This window comes from Rhinolophus ferrumequinum, chromosome 5 (assembly GCF_004115265.2).
Source record: "Rhinolophus ferrumequinum isolate MPI-CBG mRhiFer1 chromosome 5, mRhiFer1_v1.p, whole genome shotgun sequence".
Taxonomy (NCBI): Eukaryota; Metazoa; Chordata; class Mammalia; order Chiroptera; family Rhinolophidae; genus Rhinolophus; species Rhinolophus ferrumequinum.
The window spans coordinates 84062365-84087428 of record NC_046288.1 but is presented as its reverse complement, the minus strand read 5'-3'; the positions used below and the strand labels follow the sequence as shown (position 1 = coordinate 84087428).

At 47.8% G+C, this 25064-nt stretch overlaps 1 protein-coding gene across 5 annotated transcripts in view; it reads left to right on the top strand.

The window, feature by feature from the left end:
* The first annotated feature begins 10027 nt into the window (after positions 1 to 10027).
* JAKMIP1 (janus kinase and microtubule interacting protein 1) overlaps positions 10028 to 25064 on the top strand; it is a 104379-nt gene continuing 89342 nt past the window's right edge. For 4 of the 5 annotated variants that reach the window (XM_033106709.1, XM_033106705.1, XM_033106708.1 and 1 more), the window contains exon 1: positions 10028 to 10344. The gene's annotated coding sequence lies outside the window, so the exon portion shown is untranslated. Of the gene's footprint in view, positions 10355 to 25064 lie in introns of all 5 variants that reach the window. The other variant, XM_033106707.1, reaches the window with a different exon arrangement.

The window sequence follows — 25064 nt, the reverse complement described above, 5'->3', positions numbered from 1 at the left end:
CTGGGCGGGGCCAGAGGGAGGAGAGCAGGGGATGGGAGGGGGAGTGGGCGGGGCGGAGGACCGGACAGCCCCGCCCGCGTCCCCATTTCTGGGGACGCCCCCTCTGTTACATAAGGGCGCCCAGTTGGTGCAAAAGCTAATCAGCGAAGGCTAGTCTTTAAATTATTTATACGTGTTTTAATATTTTCACATCACACAGGAATACATAATACATTTTGGAAAAATGAGAAAAATCAGAGCATCCCTTCTCTGGAGTACAGCACTTCAAAGCCAACCATCTGTTAACCCATTGGTGGACCTACGTTAAACAAATTCGAAATGTAATTTCAGAGATAATTGTAAACATTTAGAAATAGCCATGAGCTCCACGCCTTCCTTTCAATGGCAACACTTCCATGTTCACATATTTCCTTCCTGTCTGTGGCAGGTTACTTGAAGGCAATCACGGACTTCACACACTCTCTCTGGGTAATTTTGAGGTTGTCTATAGGATGGCACAGCCCCTGGAGGCAGACGGTCTGGGTTTATCAGCCCACCTCTGCTGGGTGACTTTGGGCTGGCTATAGTGGTCCTTTCATCCATGGGGCATAGACCCTCAGTGGGTTCCTGAAACCGCAGATGGTGTGGAACCCTATACAGGTATACCTCATTTTATCGCGCTCTGCTTTATTGCACTGCATAGATGTTGTGTTTTTTACAAACTGAAGGCAAGACCCTCCACCACAGAAAGATTACAACTCACTTTATTGCAATACTTGCTTTACCACGGCGGTCTGAAACCGAACCCAACATACCTCTGAGATATGCCTTTATATTGTATGTTCCTTCCTATACATCTATGATAAAGTTTAATTTATAAATTAGGTACAGTAACAGAGTAACAATAACGAATAATATAATAGAACAAGTACAGCAATATACTGTGATAAAAGTTATGTGAATGTGGTCTCTCTCTCGCTCAAAATATCTTATTGTACTTTATTTACCCTTATTCTTGTGATGATGTGATAAGGTGAACTCAGGTGACGGCACAGGCATTGTGATGTAGCGTTAGGCTGCTACTTACTATACGGGTTACGAGTTATTTATCCATTCTTTTGTTGATGGACACGTGGGCTGCGTCTACCTTCTATCATTTGGCTATTGTGATTAATGCTGCTATAAACACGAGTGCCTGAATTTCTGTTCAAGTCCCTGCTTTCACTTCTTTTGAGCATATATCCAGAAGTGGAATTGCTGGATCTTATGTTAATTCTATGTTTAATTTTTTGAGGAATCACCATACCATTCTCCACAGCGGCTGCACCATTTTGCATTCCCACCAACAGTTCTCAAGAGTGCCAATTTCTCCACGTCCTCACCAACACAGTGTGATGTGCTGTTTTTTTTTAAAAAAAAATTTTATAGCCATCGAAATGAGTGTGAAGTGTCAACATACCTCTTAATAATTTTTAGGCCAAAGAGTAAAAAAGAAGTTGGTAAGGATAGAGAAGGTTTGAACAACAACAACTATAACTGGCTTTATTTAATGAACACATATAAATTCTTCCACCTATCATATAAAGGACATTTATAATTTTCAGAAAGATACCATTTACGATACCAAAACAAAATGAGAACTAGATCTATTGAGAGATATACAAGACCTTTACACAGAACATTATAATTTTATATTGAAAGGTGTTTATGAAAACCCGAATAGTGGCATTCGTCAATGGGAGAACTTGATATAAAATATCACATCTCTCCAAGTTGTGTGATAGATTTAATGAAGTTCCGATCAAAATCTTAACAGGGTTTTGTTTTTTGTTTTTTGTTTTGTTTTGTTTTGCAAATTTTGCCAAGATAATTCCAAAATTATTTTGGAAGAGCAAAGGGCTGAGAAGCTTAAATACTCCTGAAGAAGACGGATAAGCAGGGGGACTTGTTTGACAGGTATGAAGACTTACTGTAAAGCTAATGTAATTACGACAGTGTGATATTGATGCAGAGATAGACAAATAGATAAATGGAACAAAACGAGCAGGCCATGAATACATGGAAACTTGATATACATCACAGGTTGCACTGCAGCTCGCTGTGAGGAAGGATGGAGTTTTAAATAAGTGATACTGGGGCAACTGGCTATTCCCACCAGCGGAGAAAACGAAATGGGATACCGAGCTCACACTGCACATAAAACTCCTTTCCAGGGGCATTAACTCTTAAAACTAAAAAGTAATACTTTAAAACATTTATAAGGGAATATGGGACCATATTATTAATGACTCCAGATGGGGAAGTCTTTCTTAAAACACAAAAAGCACAAATCGTTAAGAAAATATGGAAAAATTGACTATATTAAAATTAATGTTTCTATTCACCCAATGGAAACCAGGATAATGTGACATGATAGCCCTTAACTGAAAGAAGGTAATGTGCAAAACATACATTCAACAAAACATTAGAATCCAGAAACTATAAAGAATCCCTGACTAGCAATAAGAAAAAGAAAAATAAGCAATTGCCATGAAAAGGCATGTTCACTAAGAAAAAGTATGACTAGCCATGACATCCAAAGGGCTTCTGCCAGAGAATTCACAGTCAAATCGTTGTGAAACACCTCTTTACTCTCACCAGATTGGCAATAATGTAATGCTCATCCAACAGTATATGTCGGCTAAGGAACCGGATTTCTTGCAGACTGTTGGTGGGACAATAAATTGGCATAAACATTTTGGACAACTATTTGGTAGTATCTTGTAAAGTAGATACTCGTGCTCCATGACCTAGCAATTCCATTCCTATGGTATATACTCCAGCACAGTGGTTCTCAACCAGGGGGATATTTGGCATATGTGGAGACATTTTTGGTTGTCACATCTATGTGTGAGGGTGCTACTGGCATCTAGTGGGTAGAGGCTAGAGAGAGCCCCTTTCCACAAAGGATTATCCTACCCAAAATGTCAACAGTTCTTCTGGTGAGCAACCCTGCTCCAGAAATCTCTCATCGACGTGCTTCCGAAGATAGGAACGCTGGTGTTCAGAATCACCCTGTTTAAATAGAAAAAAAGAAATTGCCAGAATGTCTTTTCACAGTTCAGCCACAGGTATCAACATGGACAAATGTCAAAAACTCAATGTTGAGTAGAAACTAAAATAGGGAAGAATACATATTGGCATAATACCATGTATATGGAATTAAGAAAAAGATAAACACACACGTTAGGATAATGGTCAGCACCGGAGAGGCTTATGGGACATGGCAGATGTTCTATTTCTTAAGTGGATGGTGGGTACAATGATGTTCATCATGTGGTTTTTATTCCTTGAATATAGTAAAATCTTGAAGTATCAAATCTTATTTAACAATTACCGCTTGAATCCTGTGCTCTGTCCAGCTGGGTCACTAAAAGGGCAACAACGTTTCTTACTGTGTAGAAGGGTTGTGATCACCTGAGGCGTGCTGTGTGGCTACTTGTGCACAGAACAATTTCGCTGTTTGGGGGATTTTTTTGGTGTGTGTGACCCCTCTTTTTTGGGGCAGTATAGAAATGCAACTAACATTTTTGGAAACCCCCTAATTAAGCTTTGGAAAACATACAGGGTATATGTCTTCCTTGGCATTCTTGCAATATTTCAGATTAAAAAATTATATCTTTAAGAATTGGAAACTTGTCTCCTTAAAGGTATTTTATAGGGTCACATTAGCCATCCTGACCTGTGAATAAACACTGCATAACCCCTGTCCAGTGAAACCAAATTTTCTGGTGCTTGCAAGAAAACCTAGGAGGCTGTAGGTACAGTCTAGTGTCTTGGAGACTTTCTAACCAAGAAAGAAACAGAAGCTATATGAAAAAAAGAACAAGAAAGTGAGAGACATCTTTACATGGCTGACTACATAAAAGTTTGTTGTGGGGCAAGAGATGCCACAAGCAAAGTCCAGAGATGAATGCTCAGTCTGGACACAGTGCCCGGACGCTGATGACAGGAAAGGGTTAACTTCTGATGGGAAGCTCTTCACGACGGACGGACAGACAGAAAGCCAACTACGAACGGGCAAAGGCTCTGAGCAGACAATTCTCAAAGAAGTAAATCAAAGGCCTACATATATTCAACTTACCCCCAACTCCCCAATACACAGAGCAATGCAAAGTGAAATAACAAGGGCCCATCACTTCACGCCCGTCAGAGTGGCGGCATTTACGGCACGCTGTAGCATCGCCTGTGGGTGGGGATCTGTACACTGAGGCAGAAGGGCGACGTGTCACAGAGTCTCGGGAAGATAATCTGTCAGCATCTAGTAGTTTAAACCAGGCGTGTCCAAACTTTTTTCAACGTTTTTCACCAAGGCCCATATGCGGTAAAATACACAAACAGCCGGGCCACTCACTCGAGGTGAAGTACGTATTGCCTCACCTGGTTTATTTAAGTAAAGTAAATGTATTTTTGGAATTTGCTGTGGGCCAATTAACAATGGATTGCGGACTGCAGTCGGCCCGCGGGCCGCAGTTGGGACACTCCTGGTTTAAACCTTCAAACTAGCAATTCCACTCCTGGGAGTCCATCCATAGAAATAGAAGTACTGATTCCTGAGGACACGTGTGCAAGGATATTTATTGCCCATTGTTCTTAGCTGACGAGGACAAAGAGGGTGCCTACGCAATGGGAGGCCACCAGCCTCTCAGGAAAATGAATCTAGTTCCCTCTAGATGGTAGTGGGGATTTTCACCAGTGGATGACGAGCGTGGAAAGCAAGAAGCAAATAAGTGCGATTATAATGGATTCATTTTGTAAAACAATGACCCCAAGCCCCCATGCGTGTGTGTGAATGTATGCGTGTATGTAAATAGTATGTATTTACATATGTTTGTGGAGAAAACTATGAATCAAAACAAGCGCGGTTCTTCACGTGGGCCACCTAGTGGGGCATGTGACATGGGACGAGGAGGGGGAGGCCTCCCTCATAAAAACACGGTGCGTAAGAGGAGCCCATTCATGTAAAATCACACCCATGTGTCTGCCCAACTGGAGCGGCATGAAGGCCTGGTCACCTGAGGGCCCATGGGGGTTGCCCTGGTGTGGCGAGATTCAAGGTGACCTTTGTTACCTTCTCTATGGCTGTCTGTATTGTTTGCATTCTTTACAATGAACATGTATTATTCATAGAACCAAATAGCCCACAAAAAGCTGTTTTCATTGAAAGGCGGAACGGAGAAGAAAGCATCCTGGCACAGGACCTTGTGGCTGAGAAGGCCAGACGCCCCCTGCACGGATGGTGGTGGAGAACGTGGGCATGCTGCCTGCCTCGCACCCCTCATGGCTGCTCCCCCCTGTCTGCAGAGCAAAAGCCCACAGGCCCCTGTGCCTATCTCCCTGCCCCAGGAAGAGCCCTGTCCAGTGCTAGAGACTGGACATAATGTTCATCAGTGTCGTTTGGAAAATGTTTTCTTTTGAGATAATTGTAGAGTCACAAGCACTTGTCAGAAATAATACAGACAGACCAACCCAGGATGCTCTTCACCCAGTTTCCCCCACAGTAACATCTCGCGAAATGATGTGACACAGCAGGCACTCAGTATTGATAACAATCCATTTACCTTATTCAGAGTTCCCTGGCTTTCCGTGAACTTGTGTGTGTGTGGTGTTCAGCTCTATGCAATTTAATCATGTGCAGATTCGTGCACCCGCCACCACAGTCAGGGTACAGACCAATTCCTTACAAGGAGCCCTCCTGTTACGCCTTTATAGCCACAGTCACCTCCCTGCCACCTCCCCACCTCCCTGCAACCACTATTCAGTTCTCTATTTTTACAATTTTGCCGTTTTGATAAAGCATGTAAATGGAGTCATGCAGCTGTTTTCATTCAGTCCAGTTCTCATCTTTGCTGTCTTGGATTTGAAAGTGGATTGATGGAGAGCATGAACTTGTGGTCACAGAGACCTGGCTGTAGTTTCCAGATCCTCTTCAGCAGAATCACTTGGACTCTTTGAGTCTCGGTTGTTACATGTAGAAAATGGGCACCACAGAGCCTCTTCTGCAGGGGTGAAAGAGGTAAGCTTTTCTGCTAAGATTTAGGCAAATCATTGGACCTTTCTATTACTCAGTTTCTAAGGATAAGGTGGGGATTAAAATGAGTTAATATATGTGAAGCTCAGCACAGTACCTGGCACACAGTAAGTGCTCAATAAATGCCAGTTGTGCTTGACAATGTGATTATTTATTTACCCCCAGAGCCAGGCTGCCAGGGTTTGAATCCTGGCTCTACTGGCCGTGTGATCCTGGGCAAATTACCTAACCTCTCTCTACCTAGGGCGGTTGTGCAGATTAAATAATACACACAGAGTGCTGACATTGGTGTCTGCTCAGGGCAAGCCTGACCAATGTTCACTCTTGTTATTATTACTATCTGCCCCACCACCCAGCACAGCCCACCACCCAGGAGGCAAGTTTTACAAGTTGGATCAGTTTCAATGCCCCTAGTAAGGGGTGGGGGTGCCACTTAGCGGGTCCTGACCGGGTCTCCTGGGACCATGGCTCAAACTGCCCTGGTTCTGACCAACAACCTGTCTCATCACCATTTAACAGCCTCTTACCTCCACTACCCATCCAGCCTCCATGCACATGCTGGGGTTAGCGGTGTCATGACCTGTTCCAAATTCCTCAGTCACCAGAAGTCCCTGTGTAGTCTTCAGCCGCTTAACCTGTGTACCCTCCAGGGGGCAGCAGTCCAGAAATCCATGTCCTGGCCTTTATGCTTCCATGGTCCCTCCGCACAGGTTGTTCCCTTTGCCTGGAAGGCTTGCTTCCTCCCTCCTTGTTTAACCTCAGTTCAAGTGTTTGTTTCCTCCTCCAGGAAGGCCCCCTGACTGATTTAGGCAGCTCTAGAAGTGCCTTCCCCTACACGCCTTCTGCCCCGGGCTACCCCATCGTAATGATCCATGGAGTCTTCTGTCTCCCCCACTGCCCATGAGCTCTTGAGGGCACAGACAGGTTGTTCCATGCCATGTCCCTGGTGCCCAGGCACAGCACCAGCACACATTAGATGCCCGTCGTGTCTAGGTGTACTGAGTTGTATGCGTTTGCTCGGGCTGCCATAACGGAGTACCTCAGGCTGCTTGGCACAGAAACGTATGGTCTCACAGTTCTGGAGGTTGGAAGTCCGAGATCCAGGTGAAAGCAGGGTTGGTTCCTCCTGAGGCCTCTCTCCTCGGCTGGTAGACGGCCGTCTTCTCCCTGTGTCCTCACACAGTCATCCTACTGTGTGTCTCTGTGTCCTAATGTCCTCTTCTTACAAGGACACCAGTCACATTGGGTTCGGACAGACCTCAATGACCTCATTTGGCTTTAATTACCTTTTAAAGGACTCTATCTCCAAACATAGTCAGATCCTGAGGTACTGAGTGTTAGGACTTCAACGTATGACTTTTGAGGGGACATAATTAGCCCATAACACCCGCTGTTCCTTTCCCTCTGACTTCCTGTTATCACACTTCCTCTCATGTTGGGAGGTGTTGGGGTGGCTGAGGGCATTTTGGGGATGTAGCTGAAGGGAAGTAGAGTCAAGGATGCCTTGATTTGAGTTTAATACATAGTATATGTTTAGATGGTTCCCAGTCTGTGTAGGTGAAGTTATTGCACTCTGGGAGGGCGTCATGGCTTCCAGGGGTGTCATCCCAGGGGCACTGGGTGGGAACATGTGCTAGGGCGCCCGGTGCCAGAGTATATTAGAGGAGGAGATACGAGGTTTATAAGGTGCTTTTTCCCAACAGGGAGACCTGGATTTGCAGACCTTCAGATTCACAAGGCAAACTGGAAACCACCTAATCCAGGGCCTCTCAGGCTTCAATTGACATCAGACTCTCCTAGGGCACTCAGTAAACTACCGATTCCTGGGCCCAGCTACTCAGAGGCTTCACTTCAGTAGGATGTGAGGAGCCTGGGCATCTGTATTTTTCACATGCTTCCCCACATGCCTGTGAGGGGAACCAATGTTTAGGAAGCACTGGCCAAGTCATCTTCTGGTTTGAATTTGTACAAGTCCTTTTATGGCAAAAATTAATACAATCACAACAAGGCAACTGTGTGTGTGTGTGGTGGGGGGACAGTAATTCTTCTAAATCTTAATGTTCATTTATGAAAGAAGGTTACGATGGAGGTTTCCCCAAATTTGACAACAAATGTACATGACTACCAATAAGGAATTATGAGGCTGAAAGAAAGTATTCTAACCAACATGGAAAAAAATTCCTTCCTTGGAGGAGTATTCTGAATTATCTGTTTTCACCATAGAAAAAATATCACAAAGTCATTGCCCTATGAAGAGGCAATCCAAAAGGATGAAGAAGCAAAAAAAAAAAAAAAAAAAGTAGAGAAAGATGTTATAAAGGTGGATGTCAGGTAGTTCATTTAAAAAATTATTATTTTTCTGGATTTTGTAATATTTGTGAGATCTGTGAATTTGAAACATTATTTGTGTTCTTATTCTAAATAAATATTCACTTTTGTACCTAATTTTGTATTTGTAATTTTTTGCCCTTAAAATTGTTTTTCTTAAAGAAGGCCTCCAAATTGTAGAAGCTTCAGTTCCTACAAAACCTGGATCCATCACTGCTAATTGCCTGCTCAGTTTCCATTCTCCCCTCTTCCTCATTAACAGAACCCTGATTTTGTCAGGGCAACAATGTGCCATCCTTAATTTTTCTTTTGATTTCTAGGAAGCCAGCGGTGGCCATGTGACTTGCTTTGGCCAACGAACCTTAAGGGAAAGTGATGTGTCTCTTCCAAGAGGAAGCTTTAAAAGCCAGGACGATTTGCTCCCTTTCCTTCATACTGCCCAAACCACCACGGGTACACAGTTGAGATAGGCGAGGATAAGCAGAGCTCTCTGCTGGACCAGGTGGGATGTGTAGTGTGAGTGAGAAAGGAGACAGTGAGATTTGGGTTTGTTTGTTACTGGTGCTTAACATAGTTTATCCTGACCAGTGCATTTTAAATACGTAAATATGACAGTGGCCCACCTTCTCTAATGAAGCAGCTTCAGGATGAACAACAAATTCTTTCCCATAAGAATTTGGGAAAGATGCATCAACCTCTGCCCACCTTGCCATCGTCATCTGTGGCTGCTCTCCTCCTCACCTCTCTCTGGCCCAGAGACACCTGCTTGTTTTCAGATTCTCAAACATGCCATTTTCCTCTATCAAGGTGTTGACCCGTGCTTATGTGAACGCTTTATGTGGAGTTTCTCCTCTCCCTTCTCTTTGCTAGAATGTAAGTTCCAGGCGGGCAGCAGCTCTCTCTGCTGTTCACTGTGACATCCCTAGACCTTAGTGGCTACCTGGTACGTAGTAGGTGTTCAATAAACATTGTGGAAGGAAACTGAATGGATGAATCTTTGCCTAGCCAACTGATACCCTTCCTTCAAGCCTCAGCTGGACCTCACATTATTCATTCTATTATTGTTTGGTGATGTGCGTTTGCCGACAACCGGCTCAGGAGTAAGCCTCCCCGATCCGCCACTTGCTAACTGTCACCTTCAACATTTCCTTTAGCCTCTGACGCTCAGATTTCTGTACAAAGGAGGAAAATATAGTACCCGTGGACATTGTGTCTTCCTCAACCACCAATTGCTTAGGATGGCCACAGTCTCAGGTTTTATATCCATCTCCTCCAAGAAAACCCCCAAACCTACAGAAAACAAAAACAAAACTGGATGTGAGCCCTCTGAGGGCAGAGACAAACTTCTGGGGCCTTTAGCTCTAACCGGAGCCAGAAAGCTCCTCGCAGCGGCAACTCCAACCCAGCTGGCGGCCGGAACCAGCGCAGCAGGCGGCGCTCAGTTATGGGACCCCAGTTCCACCCCCGCGCGGGCCGCGGGGTCCAGTGCGCACGCTCAGGCCTCGCAGCGCCTCGGCTCCCTCCGCAGAAATGCTCCCGGCGTCGGCCCTGGGCGGGGGCGGGGCGAACGCTGGGCTCTCCTCTCTGACTGGCAGGAGGATAGGCCAATCGTTGGGACGCCCCAGGGGATAGGCGGGGCCGCGCTGCGAGCCGGGCGCTGGGCGGCGGCGGGAGCTGCAGCCGGGAGTGTGCGGCACGCGCCGGGCGGCTGCCCCGAGCACTGTCACCGGTGATGCTGCACCTGGACCCCCGCCCCGACGAGCCGCGCACCCATCAGCCCGTCTTCCTCCTGTGCTTCTTACGATTATTTTTTAGCACGCAGCCTTTTTCTTTTCCGTTTTGTCCTTTTTAGGGCGGGGGCGGCGGCGTAAGCTCGGGGCGGGGAGGGGGCGGCCGGAGGATGCGTCGCGGGGCTGCGCTCGCTACGCCCGTTGCTGCTGCCCGGCTCGGGCCTGAGCGCCGAGCAGGTGGGTACAGGTACGCCGGGGGACGGGAGGCACGCGCTGGCCAAAGGGGACCCGCGGACCCTGCGACCGATTGGCGGATCCGGTGGCAAGGGACGCTGTGACCTGTGCCGCCCCGCCCTGTTCCCACCTTTCCCTCCTCCAGCCTCCCCCCCGCCCCCACGCACACCCTCCTGTCACTCTCGCTCACCTTGGTGGGCCTCCACCCTTCCGTTCCCATCCCCCTCTCATCTCCAAATCCCCCTGCAGCATCTCCCAGCCCCAAGACTGCGTCGCCTCCCTACATACGCCCCCTCCCTGTACCTCTCCCAGCCCCCCTCTCTCTCTCACGCCACCCCCATTTCCATACCTCTCCCCATTCCGCCCCCAAGCTAAGGAGAGGGAGGGGGACCCACCAGGTGCCTCCGGGGAGTGGCTCGGGGGGCGTGGCTGGCCAGTTCTCTCCGTGTCCTACCCGCTGAGTAGGTCAGGGTCCCCCAATCCTGGCCTAGGTGGCACAGAGGATGGAGCCTGGGGCCGCGCATCGGCGGCCGGGGGCCGGGAGGGTGAGGCCGCCCTGTCTGCTCCCCCATCCCACGCACTGCACACGTTGCCGCGGCCCCTGCCACGCACACCCCCGCGCTGCTCCGCCCACGTGGGCGCCGAAGAGGAGGCTGGAGAGATGGGAAGAAAGGCTGGTACCCACCCTCCTGGCCGGCGGGCGCTCCCGGGGTGCACTCGGCCTCAGGAGATGGCGCATAGGAATTGGCTTCAGCAGGGCCGGGCACCTTGCTGGGAATCCTGCGTTCAGGCCAGCGGCCTCTCGGGCCTGCGTTAGTGCTCTGCGCCCTCGCCTCCAGCCCCCTCTCTCCATCGCTCCATCGCTCCATCACTCCACCCTCCTTGCTGCGGGCTCCTGAGGATCCGGCCTCATCATCTCTGATAGAGGCCACTTGCCAGGCAGTCTTTCCCCTTAGAAGCACCCCCGCCCCCCTCCACATCTCCCTTCCCCACACACCCTAGTCTGCCTTTCTCCTGATGGCTGGCCGGCCTGGGCTCTCCGCCAGGCTTTGCCCAGCTCCTTAAGCTCTAGATACACTGTATGGAACCGTCCTCCACCCCCACTCCCAGCCATTCCACGCTCGCTCACAGGCACTCTGTCCTTGGCCTTTGCTGGTGCTGTCCCATCTCTGGGAACGCCCTTCCTTCAACTGGCCAGCTCTTTCTAGACCAAGGACAGGGAGAGCCCTTTGCCCCGCCTGAGCCGGGAGGTGCTGGACACGCTGCAGGCCGCCTGATCCTGATGGCCACTGCCTCCCAGACCAGACTAGGAAGTCTGGGACGGCTAGGGCAGCCTCAGCCCCTCATATAGGGCACCACACGCTGTAAATACAGGGCTGAAGGGGGGTCCTCACCGCTAATTCATGGTGATGCACTGGTGTGCGGCAAAGCTGTAGGAGGAGCTGGCTTCTTCTCCAGGACCTTGGGCCGGTGTGTGGCACTTCCATGAGCTGGGATGGATGAGGAGGACAGCCAGATTTGGGGATGGGGTGGGGTGGTCAGGATGCCCCCTCAGGATGCTTGCTCAGGCAGGCCTTGTCATCTCCCTGGAGACCTGCTGCTCTGAGGATGTTCTTTCTTTTGTGCAACTCAATGGAAGCTAATGGATGGTTGCAAAGTTTTTGTTGTTGACACTCATGCACATGGTCTGAACATCTCTGCTCCAAGTCTGGGTAACTCTCACTTTGAGTCTTTTCACAGCGAGAAGCCCCTCAAAGGGTCAGAGTGTGGACCCAACAAATGAGACTGCTGCCATTTTCCTCCTTCACAAACCATCCATGGCTCCCACTGCCTCCAGGACCTCACAGGTCGCTCACATCCTGGCTCTCCTTGCCCACCACTCCCCTTCCCCGCCACACTGTCTCAGCCGCCGTGCCACCTCTGTGTTCCCTGTTTTTACTCCCAGAAATGTTTTGCTCCCTTGCCGTCTGGAGAACTCCTATTCATGCGATAAGGCCCAGCTCTCACGTTACGTCTCTGTGGTGTCCCCTGACTCAGCCAGGCAGATTGTGTGGTTCTCTCAACTGTGCTCTCCCTGAACTTTATATCCGTACATATTTATGTCGTTTTTCTTTAAGCAGACCTCGCCCTTTGAGACTGGGGACACAGTCAGGTCTGAGAGGTGGCCCCGCTTTGGTGGGGGCTCCGTCTTCTGGGGGAGCCAGTCACACCGGCACCCACACTGCCAGCGCCCTAAGAGACAGGCACAGAGGAGAGAGAAAGCAGGACTGTTGCCCTCGGCTGGTGGAGAAGGTTTCAATTAGGAGGAGGCCCCACCCCAGTGGTGTACAGGGTGGGTTGGGGCCTGCGGACCAGCGGCAGGAGGGACAAGTTTTGCGGAAGGCAGAAGCCTGCAGCCATGTGCTGTGCCACTGTTTGTTTGGTTAACTCCCTGAGAACGGGGCCCTGCCTCTTTGCTGGCTCTGGAGCCAGACTGCTGGGGTTCCCACACAGGCCCTGCCCCTCACTCAGCTATGATTGGGCAGGCACCCCCCCCCCCCGTGCTTTCTAAGTACAATGGGGTGCCACCCTCAGGAAGAGTAGAGATGACTGCAGTGTATCCTGGTTCTCCTCAGTCACTCCCCTTCCCTGCGGTGCTTCGGTCCACCTGCAGGGCTTCTGAAGTTGGACTCACTTGTGTCCTGTTCCTTATGGCTGTGTGTTCTTGGTCAAGAAGACTAACCTCTCTGAGCTTCCATTTCCTGTACAAATGAGGGCTGGGTTGGTGTGGGGCTCAGAGGTGTGGTCTCTGGGCACAAGAAGCACTTTAAGAAGTGGTCATGATGATGAGGGAGTGTGATAAGTGATTACAAAAATGAGTCTTTGTACTTTGTTGCAATAAATGCCCCAGTTAGAGGCCCTCTTTGTCCTTCCCTAGCTGACACCGATAAACTAAGTATTCAGTCAGTGGGAATGAAAGATGAAGGGCATAGGTGCCACATTGGCTTATGTAGACTGTGCGAGAAGGTGCTGCGCTTCGTGTAAGAATCCTGAACTCAGAGTCCACACAGGAAGGCTGCTTCACTGGCCCTGGAGCAGTTCATTTGATGCCTCTTTCACCTGGACTGCTTGCCTGCTTAGTGGTTGGGCTGCGGCAGTTCCAGTAATTTCCGCCCAGTTCCTAAGAAAACTTAATGGAACTAATGATCATAAGCAGTGGCCATGGGCTAGGTGAGCTGAGCTGTGAAGGAACACGGCTGACCAGCTCAGACTACTGGCTGTGTGACCTGGGGCAAGTCATATCACCTCTCTGAGCCCAGTTCCTTTTTCTGTAATGTTCACATAAGGAAAATAGCTATCATTGCCTAAGCTCCCACTTTTGCTGTGAATGATCTCATTTAAGCTGCACAGTACCGCTCTGGGTAAGGATTGTATGAGCACCTGACAGTCTGGGGCTGCGTCTGGAGGTAGAGACAGAGGCAGAACTCACCATTTGGGGTCCCTTGCTCTGGAGCTTAGGCGTTGCTCCGTGAAGCACGCTGACCCTTGCAATGGAAAGATGACCTTCCTACAGGGCTGCTGCGAGAAGCCAATGAGAGGGGCCTTCTCGGTGCTTTTAAGAGAAGCATGTTACCATAGAGCCAGTGGTAGCCGTTGGTGTTGCTGTAATCCGAGGCTCAGAAAAGGCGCACAGAGCTGGCCCACAGTGGGACCTCGGCGTTGTCGCTCTAGCCCTGAATGCTTTCAGACAATGCTTTCTTTGCTCATGCATTTCGAAGGCCTGGTGGACAGCCCAGGGAGTGTGGGCCAGCAGGAAGGGGCAGGGACAAGGCAGGGGGTCCTGGGGGCCTCATGCCATGCAGGGCAGGGTATAGGAGCCCCACCTGTAGGAGGTGGGAAGTGCAAGAGTGCTTGCAGGGGGAAGCCAAGGAGGTCCTTAGCAGCCTGGCTCAGCGTCAGCCTGAAAAGCAGCAGAGAGGCCCGTGGTGAAAGCATGGGGGGCTCAGAGTGACAGAGGGGCCAGCTCCCCAGTGGGGACAGGGACTCTGCACTTAACCCTTGGTGTTAGTATTTCTTTTTGGAATTGCACAAGAAGTATTGTACCTCTCATTGGTGAAATGAAGTGAGAGAAATGCTATTTTTCTTAATTGCAGCAGTTAACATTTGCTAAGCACTTACCAGGTGCCAAGGTGTATGCCAGGGGTTGGCAAGCTATGGCTCATCAGCCCGCCACCTGTTTTTGTAAATAAAGTTTTATTGGCACACAGCCACATTCATTTGTGTACCTGTCGTCTCTGGCCGCTGTTGCAGCGTATTGGCAGAGTTGAACAGTTGTGGCAAGTACCTGTAAAACCAGAAAGGTTGACTGGCCCTTTACAGAAGGAATTTGCCTCCCCTGCTCTGTTCTATCCCTGATTTGAGTTCATTTAGTCCAGAAGGAGACGCATTTCCCATTTTACAGATGGGCACAGATAGGTTCTGAAGCCCAGGAGCACAAAGCTGGTAAGTGGGGAAGTAAGGCTTTGAACCCAAGCAGCCCATATTTTTTCTTTCCAGGTGAGGAGGGATTTATATGTTTCATTAGCTTCTAATTGAATCATACCATGTTCAGAGAATGGGGTCTGTATAATATCTATTTTTAAAAAAATTGTTGACAATTTCTGACTGGCCTGGTACCTGGTCATTCCTTAAAATACCTTGTGTTAAATGTGTATATCTAATATGCCACAATGGTTAACGCATTACCCTTGTTTAAGTGTGCGGCTTAGTGGTGGTAAGTATGTTCCCATGGTTGCACAATTATCACCACGTCCGTCTCCAGAAGTTTCCATCCTCTGGAAGTGGCACTCACGTTGGTAGCCATGACCCCCTGCTGCCTTGTGGGAGTTCTGTAGAAACAACCGAACACCAATGGTGTGCATCTAATGTAGCAGTGGGGCTTTGACTGCAGCCCTGGGTTTGAATGCCTGCTCTGCCATTTCCCAGCTGATTGTTGCCAAGCGTCTGCACCCCTCTGAACCCTCCACCAGTCAGTGGGATGAGCCCCAGTCCCCACCCTGCAGATCATGTGGTACGAGGGTGAATTAAAGAACGGAGGTGAAGGCCCAGTGTCGTGCAGAGGACAGGAGCTGTGATGCTGGTCCCTTGAGCGGCCACACCTTAATTGGGTGTTAGGTCAGTCTGTCCTCTCCAGGTGGCCCGGGTGTCCCCTTTGTCCTTTCCAGGCCCTGGAAGCATCCTCAGGACCTGTCACGTTTCCTATAAACCCTGGCTGGACCTCAGAGGACCCAGAAGGTCTGTGGCTACGGGCCTGCTGCTGTCCTCTCCCCGTGGCCCAGACTTGGCAGAAGAGCCACTTCAAGGAATGGAAGGAGGCCATCCTGGGACTGCCAAGGGCTGCCCATTGTGGCAGTAATGCCCTTGTGTGTGCCAGGTCAGGGGACCCACTGGCTTGGCCCGCTGGCTGCTGCGTCTCCACATTGGCTGCATTTTGATTCAGGAGCCCCCGGACTGGCTGCTGGTCCCTTCCTGAGGGATGGAGGCAGTGAGACACACCTCTGAGGGGTGTTCTGATTCCTCTGGAGGACAGCCAGACAACGAGGATTACCGGGGTTGAGCCTAGAGTAGCTTTCTGCTTCTTTTAACCTTGGAACCTGTGCCTTCTCTTTTCCCTCTTTAACCTGGTGCTTCTGGAGGCTGGCCATTCCTATCTGCTTGCTCAGACTAGGGGTTTTATTTAACAGGATCTTGATTGAGTTCGTCTGTTGAAGCAATTCGTTTTTTGTCCCCCTCCCCTTTGTAAAAATTGGCTGAAATTCATACAACATCAGATTAACCATTTTACAGCGTCCAGTTCGGTGGCATTTAGTACATTCACAATGTTGTGCAGCCATCACCTCTGACGAGTTCTTTCCATCACTTTCAAAGAAAACCTCACCCTTTAAGCAGTTTCTCCCCACTCCCCCTCCCCCTCCCCCTCTACCCCTGGCAACTGTGGCTCTGCCTTCTGTCTCTGGATTTCCCTATTCCGCACATTTCATATGAATGCAGTCGTATACTTATACCATGTGGTCTTTTGCGACAGGCTTCTATCACTCAGCATAATGTCCTCAAGGTCCGTGTTGTAGCAGGTGTTAGCACTTTAGTCCTTTTTATGGCTGAATAATATTCCATTGTATGGATATACTGCATTTTGTTTATTTATTTGTCTGTTGATGGATAATTGGGTGGTTTCCACCATTCAGCTGGTGTGAATAGTGTGTGAGGCAAGACTTAAAGTGTGAAAACTTTCTTCCCAGGGCCTTGGCTGCTCGGGTTCTGTTCTTCTGGGGTGTCCACTCCCCCTCCCCCTGCCCACTCTTTCTCCAGTTCAGCCACTCATCAGATAGTTGGTGGATGTGCCCTCTGTGCCAGGCAGTGCCCTGGGAGCTTCCAGCCTTCCTTGTTCTTGACATCTGGAGAATGGTTTGTTGGCTTCTCATTTTCCAACCAAGAGTGTGGGAACACCTCGAGGCAGGAGGGATGGCATGGGGGCCAACCGAGTGGCCCAGAAAGGCAGCTGGCACATGGCAGGGAGCCCGGCCTCCTTTCTGTTGGTTCCTGGAACATGCTGGACTCTTCCTGCTTGGAGTGTTTGTGTTTGCTGCTTGTTGTCTGGCATGCTCTTCCCCTTCCCTCGCCAGGACTGGCTTCTTCTCATCCTTCAGTCTCAGCTTGAATTTCCCTCCTGCCCCAGAGAGGTCTTCCCTGCCCACCTCCCCCTCCACTGTTATTCTCCCCTTTGGTGCTTCGTTTTCTTCTGAAATCATCACGATCTGAAATGGGTTTATTTCCTTGTTTATGATCAGCCCCCACCCCCATAAGCTAGAATGAAAGCACCATGTGGGCGGGATCCTTGCCTGGCATGTTCTCTCCCAGCTCCAGGTATTGGCATCAGTAGGTGCTCAATAAACCAACCTCGCTGTTGCTTGGAGTCAGATGTGACTGAATTTCCTAACTCCACGTTGCTAGCTCTGTGCTCTGGAGCACACTACTTCGTCTTTCTGAGCTCTGCTTTCTTCTTTTGTTCAATATGTTGAACGGCCAATGTCCCTACCTCTTGAGGTTGGTGTGAAGGTCGGAAATCACCTGTGTGATTTCCAGGCTGCCCAGAGCGATGTCAGTGTGTAGGAAGTAGGTGTTTGTCAACTGCTCTGTTGTTGCTGGTACTGGTAGCGGAGCTCATAACAGTTGTGGGTGAGTCCCCTAACTCACAGGCTGCCTTGCTTTGAAATAGCCAGGGGACTTCCTGCAGCTGAGTGTCCAATAAGGTAGCCACTCAGAGCTACTGAGCGCTGAAATGTGGCTTGTCTTAGTTGACCTGGCCTGGTGGGTGAAACATACACACTGGACTGCAAAGACTTTGAACGAAAAAGAGCGTAAAAGATGTCAGTAATAGTTTTAACATGGAACACAGCTTGAAATGATACCATGTTGGATATATTAGGCTAAATCAAATGTATTCTTAAAGTTAGTTGCATCCATTTCTTTTGTTTTTAATATAGCTACTAGAGAATCTAAAGCTGCCTGGGGGGCTCACATTGTACTCCTTTCGAGGAGGGCTGCTGTAAATTGGAAGTTCCTTGAGGGCAGGAACCAGGCTCAGAGGATGGGGGCTCTGCCTTCTGGGAAGTGTGTGGCCCTCGGCAAGTTAGGTAAATTTTTGTTTCCTCATCTGTAAATGAGATGCTCAGTCTGATGACATACAAGGACAGTGCACATTTGAGGACCTCCTGTGTGCCGCTGGAAGGAGCTAGGGCCTTAGGAAGACCAGGCGTGGCAAAGTCCCTGCCCATGGCAGCTTTTGTTCTTGGGGGTGAGGAGGGGAGACCCACAATCTACACAAACCCAGTCACTAAGACTGTGATTATTCCTGAGGGATATAAATAAGAGGACGTGATGGGCAATCCTACTGGTGCGAGTTTGGTCTTGTTGACCTGAAGCAGACAGCCAAATACTTCTCCACCAACATGAGTATTTGGGAACAAAGAATTGCAATTCAGGACACGTGGTCTAATGGCGAGTCAGGAACAAGTCCAGAGATGAAAGGAGAGGAATGTTCTTTTATAGAGAAAAGGGGAGTGTTGCAAACAAGAGAGTCTGTTGTAGGAAACGTGGACTTTGAAGTGTTGTGGCTTTTCATTGCCTGGCGGTTGGTTGCAGGACAAGGGGAAAATCCTCCTTCCTGCTGGAGTAGTTAGAGTAGAAGAACATCTTCCTGTTGGAGATGGAAAATAGTCTTTTCCTATTTGGGGTACTTGACGATGAGTGGTAGGGTGTGAGAGCTCCCCCTACCGGCCCTCCCAGCTCCAATTTAAACGAGCTTGCTGTTTGTTCATCTTCCCAGTCTCTAGTTAGGAGCTGTCAAGGCAGGCCTCTTGAGGAGAACAAGAATGCACCGACATCTAGCCTGGTGCATAGTAGGCTCTTTCTAATCGGCACTCAAGATGATTACGTCGGGATGGCCCAAGAGCCTTGGGCCACTCCACTAGGTCACCTCCACTCAATGGTGCCAGCCTTTTTAATCCCTCTGCACACAATGATTTTGCTGTTCTCTGAAGAATTTGCAACCTCACATTCGTTTTCCACGGCCTCTGGATGTAGGAGACTTCTCTGAACATCTTCCCTGTAGTGGGCAGGGCTGCCTCACGGCCAGCTCTGATTGGACTGGAGCAGTTGATCGGCCAGCTCTGATTGGATGAGGGCAGCTGATGCTCAGGGTATGGCAAGGCTGCCGTCTTGTTTTGTGCGTCTCCTCTGCTCTGGACCCCATCCCTACTGCTTATCTCCTGGCCTGGGAGGGAATCTGGGTGTAGTTCTGGATCCAGCCAGGAGCCATGAGGGAGACGAGTCACTTCATCCTGGGGAGCTCTGGTGACCTGGGGCCACATCCCTGTCCCTGTCCAGGGGTGCGTGTGCTCCACGGTGAGAGATGCCCAGGGAGAACTTTGTTCCAATTTTTTCAGGAGTCAGCTAACATTGACCTCCTCGTTTCCCACTGCCACACCTTCCTGCAGGTGCCTGGTGTTGTGCTGGCACAGCCCTCAGCCCTGTATTCACAGAAGGTCACATTCTCGTTAAATTAGCCTGGTTTTCCCATTCTCCCAAGCTGCACCTCAGAATAGGCTTTGGAAGATACACCTTCTTTTTGGAAGTCAGCAGGGCTGCTTCCTGGGCTGGGTCAGCTGGGTGAGTAAGCTCATTAAGCTGGGCAGTAATTGGGTTTCTGTGGCGTCTTGGAGCCTTCCAGGATCATGGCTGGATGAGGTTTTTTGCCAACCAGACACCTGATGATGAACAAGGGCCTGGATGGCCTCAAATCGTGTCTAATCTATTTAAACCATCAGGCAAATGGGTGCTTTACTGACAGGATGTATCTCTTCTTGGAAGTATGCCAGTCACCCAGGATGAACCTGTTTATGAGGGTCGTGGTGTTAGGGATCCCCCGAGTTTTCTGTAGGGATGGCAAAAACGAATGCAAGACACTTTAGACCAAATACTCAAACATGTCCTATTGCTGGATAGGATATCAGAAATTGGGAGTGCTCCTGCCAGAGGATGGGGGAGGAGTGCTGGGTGCCCCAAACCTCAGGTGTTCACAACATAAATTGTGAATTTGGGATTTCACACTTCACAGAGGATGGGGGAGGAGTGCCTGGGTTGTAGCCTCCCTTCATGTTTGTTGATGAATAGTAGGTAAACTAATGAGGTTTTGGAGTGTGTCAAATCACTCTTAGGCAGAGATGTGGGCTGATGATTTTGGGGTGGTGTTTTGTCTGTTCATTGTAGCAGGTACAGAAAAGCTTCATTAGCATTTGTGCTGGGTATCTGAGAGCAATGCCACGGCCGCTGAAAATACCCATCTGTGGACTTTTCCTCTGAATTCCAACCATCCCTTCCCACCTTGGTCTGAAGCACTGAACTGTCACCACATTTCCAGTCAGCACATGTCATGAAGGTGATTCCCCAAAACACTGTGAGTGGCACCATCCCTTCTCATTGTGGGAAGGTCAAGTTGTGGCCTGAAATCGTCCCATCCAGGAAGCTGGTAATGGACATTTTTGTAGGTGGTGTTCTATGACTATTGGATGAATAATCAATTTGGTCCCATTTACTGGGACTAGAGAGAAAAAAAATGATTGATTAGAAAAGGAGCGATTTAAGAAACTGAAAATTGTCAGAGAGGTAATTTTGCTGTCTGAATTAAAAATAAATATACCTTTGAAGTTCTTGGTCTGATTTATATGCCAAACACAGTGCCTGATTTACTTACGCAAAAGAACACAATAAAGGAGGAATAGAGCAACCAAAAATACATGAAATGTATAAAAAACAGAGTAAAATGGCAGATGTGAACTCAGTTATACCAATAATAACAAACATGAAGTGTGAATGAATTCAATAATCCAATTAAAAGACAGATGTTCTCAGAATATATTAAAAATAATCTAAACGTATGCTGTCCATAGGAGATACACATCTTTAGATTCAAAGATACATAGTGGATTGAAAGTAAAAGAATGAAAAAAGATACATCATGCGAAAAGCAACCACAAGAAAGCTAGAGTGACTATACCAATATCATACAAGATAGACTTAAAATAAAAATAGAGATAAAAAGAGACATTTTATAATGATAAAATGGTCGATCCTTTAGGAAAATGTAACAATTATAAACATACATGCATCTAACAACAGAGCACCAAATACAGGAAGCAAAAACTGACCGAAATATAGGGAGATAATTCAACAGTAATAGTTGGATTCTTTATTACTCCACTTTCAGTAATGGACAGAACAACTAAATAGATCGAAGAAATAGAAAACTTGAACAACACTATAAACCAACGAGACCTAACAGACATCTACAGAATACTCCACCAACAACATTACAATATACTTTTGTTTTTCAAAAACTGAGGTATAATTGATACATAACATTAGTTTCAGGTGTACAATATAATGATTTGATATTTGTATATATTGTGAAATGGTCACCACAATAAGTCTAGTTAACGTCCATCACCACACATAGTTGTGAATTTTTTTTTCTTGTGACGAGTATTTTGTGGGTCTACTCTCTTAGCTACTTTCAAATAGGCAATACAGAGTTATTAACTACAGTCACCATGCTGGATGCAATATCCCTAGGACTTATTGTATATTATAACTGGAAGTCTGTACCTTTTGAACTCCTTAACCCGTTTTGCCCACCCCCTACCTCTGGCAACCACCAATCTGTTCTGTGTATCTATAAGCTTTTTCTTTTCTTTTTTTTTTTAATTTTACATATAAGTGAGATCATATGGTATTTTGTCTTTATCTCTTTATCTGTCTGACTTACTCACTTAGCCGAATGCCCTCAAGGTCCATCCATGTTGTTGCAAATGGAAAGATTTCATTCGCTTTTATGGCTGAATAATATTCCACTGTATACATACCACATTTTCTTTATCAATCCATCCACCAGTGGATACTTAGGTTGTTTCCATATCTTGGCTATTGCAAGTAATGCTGCAGTGAACATGGGGGTATATATATCTTTTTGAGGTAGTGTTTTTATTTTCTTTGGATAAATACCCAGAAGTAGAATTGCTGTATCATGTGTTTCATGTTTTCTTTTCTTTTTTTTAAAATATATTTTGAAGATCCCTTACTATTTTCCAAAGTGGCTGCATCAGTTTACATTCCCACAAATAATGTACAAAGCTTCCCTTTTCTCCACATCCTTTCCAAGAATATGTATTCTTCTCAAATGCACATGGATCATTCTCCAGGGTAGACCATATGCTTGGCCATAAAACAACCTCAATAAATTGAAAAGGATTGAAATAGTCCAAAATGCATTCTCTGACCACAGTGCAATGGACTTAGAAATCAGGAGCAGCAAACACGGGGCCTGGCTCTAGCCGATGCTCGCTTCCATCCTTGCAGCCTGACATCCAGGCCTCTCTTTTCCTTTCCGCCTCATCCTCCATCACTCCCGTCATCCCGTTCTTCCTGGCTAGACTGAACTACTGACTTCCTAACCACCGTTTCCAGCTTCCGTGCCTTTGCTCACGCTGCCCCACTTCCTGCAATGCCCACTCCTCTGCCTTCCCTACCCCCACCCAGTCTCCTAAGTCACATCCTGCCCATCCTGCTTATGTGATCGCCCCTCTTAATGAGCTGCAATAAGCACAGTCTGTAATGAACAGATCAGAGCAGTGGTTCTCCAACTGGGGTCTTGGACCAGCAGCACAAGCGTCACCTGGAAGCATTTTAGAAATGCACATTCTCAGGCCCACCTGAGCTACTGGATCAGAAACACTGGGTAGGGATCCAGCAATCTGGCTTTTAACTAAAGCCCTCTGGGAAATTTGGATATCTCTTCTTGAGAACCAAGGCAGGCAGGGCTGGTCACCATTTGTCCTGTAACTATACAGTCTGTTTGGTTGTTTCTAAAACAGTGGACGACTGGTTGGTTCCCTCGAATGGGCACAAACCACCCCTACCATCTTGCTGAATCTATAGGTGAGACCAAAGGACCTTGTTTTGTGGGGGTATGAAGGGCAGTTCTTCCCTTTCCAAAGAAGCACACATTCCAAATTGGTGCTCAGATCCAAGTGTGTGCTTGGCTTCCAGTGGTTTCTGATGGAAGAAGGAAGACATCCTGGCACTGTTATACTACACTCTCTCCCCTTGAGATGGTGGGTGTTGGCCGAATCATCACTTCCAGGAAAGGAGGGAAGGTGGCCGAGTGTGACAACCAGCCCCGAGCCAGGAGTCGTGCGGCCTGGCTGTGAGTCCTGCCCACCTACTGCCTATAATGCCTAGCAGAGGCCCTTCCTTCCCACGGGTGTTTGTGGAGTGCCTGCCGTGTGCTGGACACTTGGTTTCCGTCCTCCCAAAGCCCACTGAGCAGGGATGGTAATCATAGACAATTATAGAACATAGACAATTATAGAACACCCTTACCTCTCTCTGGGACTTTTTCCCCATCTGTAAAATGAAGTGTTTTCAAAAAAAAATTTTTATTAACAGTTAAAGCATCCCATCCCCAGATACAAAACAGGAAACTGATGATTTATTATCACATTTATTTTATAACTTAAAAATGATGGCACTTACAAGTTATAATTTGGGTCAGTGAGAAGAGTGAGGTTGCTTTGATGAATATAACTTTCTTTTTTTTTAAATTAAAGTTTATTGGGGTGACAATTGTTAGTAAAGTTACATAGATTTCAGGTGTACAATTCTGTATTACATCATCTATAAATCCCATTGTGTGTTCACCACCCGGAGTCAGTTCTCCTTCCATCACCATATATTTGATCCCCTGTACCCTCATCTCCCACCCCCCACCACCCTTACCCTCTGGTATAAACTATTGTCTGTATCTATGAGTTTTTGTTTCTCATTTGTTTGTCTTGTTCTTTTGTTGTTTGGGGTTTATACACCACATATCAGTGAAATCATATGGTTCTCTGCTTTTTCTGTCTGACTTATTTCGCTTAGCATTATACTCTCAAGATCCATCCATGTTGTCACAAATGGTCCTATTTCATCTTTTCTTACCGCCGAATAGTATTCCATTGTGTATATATCCCACAACTTCTTTATCCATTCATCTATCGAAGGACACTTTGGTTGTTTCCATGTCTTGGCCACCGTAAACAAAGCTGCAATGAACATTGGAGCACACGTGTCTTTATGGATAAATGTGTTCAGATTTTTGGGGTAGATACTGAATATAACTTTCAAAATGAGGTTTCGGGTAACAGCTGTTGTCTTCACAGCCATGGCTTCCCGACTGTTACCAGGCTTTTGTTGTGGTTGGGAAAATATTCTGATTGAGAATCTTTACGTACCACATTTGCAATCAGTAAGGTTTCTGTCAACAACTTGTAGTCTCAGGATATATTTCACTGGTGGTGACAGGAGAGGCTGTGCCCCGAGACCCCCCAGGAAGCTGAGTGATCACCTGGCAGCCCAGATCTAGTGGGGTCTACAGAGGGTTAACATTTGAGTTTGTACACTGTTTGTGTAGTTTAAAATTATTACAGCTAAAAAATAGAATCAAGTACCTGTTGCCCCAGCCTCTGACCCGTGACCCCGCAAGCATCTTCAGGGAGCGCCGGGCTCCGTGGAACGTGGTTTGAAACCCAGACCTGGTCTCCATCTTCCAGTGCTCCGAAGTGCTGATGGTCCTGCCCCATGTAAGACGTCAGCAAGACGTCACACCCGTGTCTGTGAGTTGTCATCTGCCCATCGGTGTCACATCGGTGTCACACTTGTCACACTTGGAGGTGGCACCCGTCGGTGCCACCTCCAGGTGCCCTCATGTTTCTATGTCTGGGACCTGGGGAGACAGAGCCCCCAGGACTGTCAGTGACCAAACCTAAGGACTGTATTAGGGCTGGCATTTGCCTCATCCCACGTCTGAAGGTTCTGTCCACCTGCTCCTTTCTCAGAATGGTTCTTGAGTTATTGGGCGTGTTTAGGAAGACCAGCAATTGTACCAAGAAAGGGTGGTATCTTCCGGGAACTACACCTGGCTATGTCACTCCTTTGCTCGGTGAGCTACCCAAGGCCCAGAATGAAGTGTTACCACCTCTGTGACCTCATTTCTTGATGTTCTTGCTTTTACCAGCTGTCTTAGTGAGCTTGGGCTGCTACCGTGTTTCCCCGAAAATAAGACCAGGTCTTATATTAATTTTTGCTCC